General features: G+C 40.3%; 1 protein-coding gene across 3 annotated transcripts in view; it reads left to right on the top strand.

Annotated features, from left to right (window-relative positions):
• Nucleotides 1-2,572: 2,572 nt before the first annotated feature.
• Nucleotides 2,573-6,000, top strand: part of CDKL5 (cyclin dependent kinase like 5) — an 85,629-nt gene continuing 82,201 nt past the window's right edge. For 2 of the 3 annotated variants that reach the window (XM_026674948.2, XM_026674947.2), the window contains exon 1: nucleotides 2,573-2,822. The gene's annotated coding sequence lies outside the window, so the exon portion shown is untranslated. Of the gene's footprint in view, nucleotides 2,823-3,168; nucleotides 3,301-6,000 lie in introns of those variants that run through there. The other variant, XM_087966963.1, reaches the window with a different exon arrangement.

Below are 6,000 nucleotides of genomic sequence, written 5' to 3'. Positions count from 1 at the left end.
TAGACCGGGCCGAAGCCATGCTGACCTAATTGGGTAGACCCGGCCAAAGCTACATTGGCCGATCTACCCAATTAGAAAGACTGAGCCATCCTATCTACAAAGCAAAAGACCTTCAGCTCCAGGATGATGGGATTAAGACATGACTCTCCAGGACATAATAGGATTAACCCATTAGCAGCAGGGCTCACTACATTGCACAATCTCCTAAGGACATTGCATCAGAATCCAAACTTTAACCAAACCTTAGAACCCAGACAACCTCCAGAGCCAGCTATGACCCCTACAACAGCCAACAGAACACATGTTTTTGCACAGGAACAGGAAATTCAAGTGCAAAGTCCAAGAGAAGGTATAAATACCCCTCACTCTCAACTCCATGTGGTCAGCTGCCCAGAACCATGTGCTTGGTGGTTCTTGTTCACCATTAAGCCATCTTTCCAAACAGCCTCCCTGTTTCCAGTGTCTTGGAACTGAACCATATACATCTTTTTTCCAACAGTAGGCATTTGGACTTCGTAGCATACTGCAGAATGACACCTGGGCAGGTGTTTTTCTTCTAAATTTATGAATATGTATAATCATTTTGTGGCTCGCAAAGAAAAAGGTAATATTTGTGTGTTCATTTTTTATTTTAAGCTGAAGTAGCTAAACAAGAGCATCTGACAAAGACAAAAGTTGAGGTCATGGAAAACTCTGGTTTGTTTAACTGGATTTTGGGGAGTTTGCCACCATTAGTTGTTTTAACATATTAAATCTGTTGGAATTTAAAACTCACCCCTCTTCTAGGAAAATGAAATATTTTAGGATATACTAAAAAGGCAGAATATTTCCCCTAAAAAGAAAAGTAGAAACTCAGAGAGGCAGAAACCCAGCCCCCACAACAACCTTTACTAATGGATCATTACTCTGGCCTAGGCCAGTCTATTTTACAAAACAAAGTTCTACTCCAGATAGAGCTATAATAGAAATTGCCCAAGGCCCTTTCATTACATCATAATCCAACAAGGCTCAACCAAGTCTGGGACTCAGGACAGCCTACAGAGTTGTCCCGCATGGCCCCATGGGAGTCTGACAACCAATCAGAATACAAGCTCAAATTGAAATCCCAACTGAGGGTATAAAACCAAGGGACTCTCAGCATCCCTGCCCTTTTTCCTTCAACCAAGGCATGTGATCTCTCCACCATTAAACCGTCTTTCCAAGCAGTCACCATGTTTCCAGTGTCTTTCTTCCCCAGTTAGAACTGAACCCAGAAGGATATTTCTTTCAACAAACCAAAATACCCATAATTGTTTACACTGAATGAACAATATACTTTAATAAACGTATAACTGCATCTTCAGTTCCCACAAGACCTTCTAGGATATGTTAAAGCATCACACTCCAATGTAGTAGCTCTTTTGCTACGTTATTAAGTATAATGCTTTCTTAGAAGACACACATTCTTTGAGGGACATACTTTAATATGAGGAAATGTGAAATTGTTAAAAAAAAACAACCATTGTATCTTGTTCCTAAAACTGCCCAGTTACAGAAAAATGGTCTGGGAACACCAATATTAGTGTAGGCTAGTTAAGTAAATATATGAAAAGACCTATCAAGGACAAACCCAGGCATATACAATAAATGTGACTTTTTTTTCTGTCTGGAAGTTCACACTTCACCTTTAAATGACATACCAGGGATATGCCAAGCTTGAGCAAAGTCTAAATTTCATTTACTTTAAAGTAAAATACATTTCAAAGTCCAGTCTACAGCATTATTTAATAAACCTCTCTCTCAACATTACAATTTTTGGAGGTCTTTGAACACCCCATTAAAAATCCATCAGAGACCGAATGCAGCTTAGGGTGTGGCTAGTTTAAGTCTGTCTCATTCATGGCCTGGGGATGAGATAAATTACACCTCATGATGATGCAGAAAAGAAATGTTTTCAGATTATATCTGTGCCATATTTAGTCAAAGCAGAGACATAAAAGCCTCTCTCATTTTGACTGTCATCCTTCAGAGCATGAACACGCATAAAAGAAAAATATACCGTGCTTTGCAAGTCGTACTGAAATGTTTACATCTGTATTTCTGATCAGTTATTTCTCATATAAATAAATGGCTAGGCGTTTCTACAATCTTATTAGTCTACACCCTTCGTCTCCGCCCCTATTATAGCTACTGCTTCGTCATGACAGCAGCCATCACTAATAGTGCAAGTCCCTTACGCCTGAGGATCCACTAATACGTCGCCATCAACACCAGCTACAACTTCCCAGTGATTATTTTCTGCCACTATCCTTCCCAAACCCCTCCACTTCCAGCCGCAGCCGCCAAACCCGCTTCCCCACGACGGCTCCTTTCCGCGTTTGCGAGCCTCAAAGCCAACCGAGCCCGCTCATGCAGTGTAGGGGGCGGGCCTAAATCAAGCAGGAGGATGGGATGGAGACGCGGGGGCGCTGCTAATGCCCGCCCATCTTCGGCCCACCGCATGCCGCAGGGGGAATGCATGTTCCTATTGGCTCTCTTTCGACAAAGGCGTGGCCTCTTCTTCCCTGCGCTTGTCTCCAATTGGCGACGGCTCGTGTCAGTGACCAAAAAAACAACAACCAAACAACAAGTTACCCAACTCAGCAACACCTCCCCGAAAGCTTTGCAAGCGGCAGCGGATCTGAGCTCGGGCTGGACGCGGGAGCAGAGAGTCGGAGAAGGCGAGAGCGGGGAGGGAAGTGCCGGTGGGATTGTCGCGGGCGGACATAACGAAATTAGCAGCGGCAAGAGGAACAGCGGAGGCGGCCGTGATTGAAGCACATTGCGGATCGGTGCGAGGCCCGGTGAGTCGCTGGATTCTGGGTATGGGGGCGTTGACTCCCGTCTGTCGACCACTCTCCTGTCATTGCACGCTCCCTACAGCCCTCGCATCTTTGCTGTCATCCTTTCCCCCCTCCTCCTCCTCCTCTCGCTTCCCGTGACCGCCCCCTTTTAAATCACACCCACACCCACCGCCCACCACCCTCGTACCAAAGGCTGTCGCCCTTGAAGATGCCGCCTACTTCTTTGATGCGGCTCCCCCCCCACCCCTGCCTCGCACACGCATGCTCCCATCTGCCAGCCGCGGTTGTTGCTCCCCACCTCTCCCCTCGCCTTGGCGCCTCCCCTCGGTAGCTCGAACCCGCTTGGCGACTCCTCAGGTTCGCCTTTTTTTTTTTTCCCCACAAGGATTTTCCTCACGTCTTTGCTTCGGGGGATTTCTCCCCACGGTTATCACAGCCCATCTTCCTGCCCCCTCCCAAGCAAGAGCCCGCAGCAGAGGTGAGTGCCAGAGCTGACCAAGTCTTGCATCCCTGAATAAATGGTCCTGAGAATTTTAGGAAGTGGCCGGGTTCCCGTTGCAATGAATCTCTTCTGATTGCCAGCCTGCTTGACATTGACCTGGCTTTAGCTTAAGAATCTCAAACAGCTTTTCTTCCTTCTCAGCTGCCGGTCGCTTATTTGTATTCCTATGGTATGTCATGTGAGTCTTCTGTCTGAAGTGCTGTGCGTTTCAAACCCTGCCTCCTACCATGAGTTAGGAATGAGCAATTTTGGGGATTTAGAGTTCCTGCAGACATAAAATATTTGTTGTGTTTCGATGCCTACAGTGTTCATTAAAGCTGTAATCTGGGCTGCAAGATGTGCATCAAATTTATTTTCTATTTGCTCTTATTTGCTCTAGATTCTTGCAAGATAAAACTAAAAAAATCTCTGGGAATATTCAAGCATGAAAGAAATGTTCATTTACTAGCTGCTTCTTCCTCAGTGAAAGAAATGATATAGACAGCTTTAGATCACTGACAGCTAGTGTGATGACAAAATCATGAAAGCACCCTGGGATGAAGTTTGGATTTTCTTTAGAAAGATAGGTTCGGGGATTCCCCTCATGATGCCGTCACTTGATTTTGCTCTGAAGTGCAGCTTTCCTTACTATCTCATTGTAGTCATGAAAGCTGCACTGTAGTCAACTATAGTCACTGTAGTCAACAGCAGAACTAATAAACATATTTTATTTTAAAAGTATTAATGGGCATTTCTGCTATTTCTTCTTAAAGTGGCTGAATTTTACAGTGCAGTATATGTACATTCCTAGTCGTGGACTATATATTGTTAGTTTGCTACACTGATTTAATTAAAAATCCCTTCTGTCATGTAAGCATTCTCAAATTATGCAATCACATCTAATATTACAATCAGTTGTTTAATTTTTAAAAGACAAAAGTAGTTCAAAGAAAGTGTTTAATTGCTTGACAGGTAGTGCAAACTAAATCTGAAGGTAATGAAGTAGACAAAATTTCTTCCTTGGCCTCTCACGCCAAATATCTCAGGACATGTCACCATTTTAAAATCTGTATACAATATTTGAGTGCAGTACACGTAGCTGTTGGCTAATGTTGAAGTTTGCCACCAAATGAGGCAGTTGAAACAAAATCAGTGCGTTATATAAGGTCCATGGGGAAGAAGAAAATATCTTCAATGCAATCTACTTATTTTTCCCCCTTACCTTCTATCACCTGCTTTCTTTGGTTAGAAAATTAGAAAATGGGGCCAATTTTTAAATATAGATTCTCTTAAATGGTTTTATTATTATAAGAAAGAAAAAATAATTTAAACTTATTCCCATGGTTTTGAATGTAAAACAGTTCTTGGCAGGATTTTGATTTGGAATCACAGCACTAAGTATATGCCAAACTATCATAACTTCTACATATATTAAGGAAGTAGCACAATCCTATGTGAACTTAATGGGATTTAAACATGTATAGAATTGCCCAGATAAATTGTATAATTAAATTCCCTGTTATTTGAGATATACATTTCAGTGCTCAGTACTAATTATACAGAGAGCTATTCTGTAATTAATATTTGCATTTATGCATGTGGATTGCACACTCTAATATATGGTTACGTTTTTCATATACACTAGTTTTATCCCTAAAACAACCTTGAAGATCACTGCTTCCATCTTCATGATATAATTGAGATACTGATTTATTCCAGTTTTGTATTCAGGTTTGAAACAAGAACTTCCACCTCAGATGCTTAACCTGCAACTTTAATTAGCTATTTGATTAGTAAGATAAACATAGCAAGTCTGAATGCTATCTTCAGGAATTTAATTTTGTGCTTAACATAATTTAGTACAATCAATTTACTCTAACATTGCAAATTAAAGTTCTTTGAAATCAGTGAAACAATTGTGTGGAATTTTGGGTGAACTGCATTGAATTTCATATTTATATTATTGCTCATTCATTTTTGAGGATGTTCTAATTTTTCTGATACCATAGCTTATTATTCTTAAAATCTGTAAACATAAATTTTCTGTAGATAGCAGAATAAAAGTGAAACTGTTTTCTTTAGTTATTCATGTAATTTAATTACTGATGGTTTCTAAGTTTCAAAATACATTTGTATGGCTTGCTTTAAAACAGAAAGCTGTATTGAATTATGTTTATAATGATGAAGACCCACTGCATGAATCAGATCTTCTTCCATGTGTCAAACTTGTAATAGAAGTTTTGAAGTTTTCTGATAATGGATATCTAAAAGCATTTTATTTGTAATTTAATAGAAGACGTTTGATTTATCTGAAACAACGATTGTATTAATTTTATAGTTAAATTTATTTTTAAATTAGTATTTATAAAACTAGAGGTTAATTCTGGACATTTTTATTCTCTTTAATTAATTCTCCTTAATGAAGCCTAAATGAAAAGCTAGATAATTCACTTCCTCTAGGGTCTTTGAAGCTGCAGTTCAATCATCTTTCCCATAACCTCTTGGATGTTGATCAAAAATTATTTAGTACTGTTGGTTCTCCTGAATATTTCCTGATTAATAAATTCGCCACTGTCTGGGCCCAATCATTGTCATTTCCTTGGAGATCTTGTTAAAGTAAGAGAAACATAGATCAACATATATGTGGCTGCACTACTTCAAAATTTACAGGCTGAAACTGCTCCCAAATAATCAAGC

This window comes from Notechis scutatus, chromosome 5 (genome assembly GCF_049901735.1).
Source record: "Notechis scutatus isolate UNSWTSFEM ecotype Mainland chromosome 5, rNotScu1.2, whole genome shotgun sequence".
Classification (NCBI taxonomy): Eukaryota; Metazoa; Chordata; class Lepidosauria; order Squamata; family Elapidae; genus Notechis; species Notechis scutatus.
This window is presented reverse-complemented; position numbering and strand designations above follow the sequence as displayed.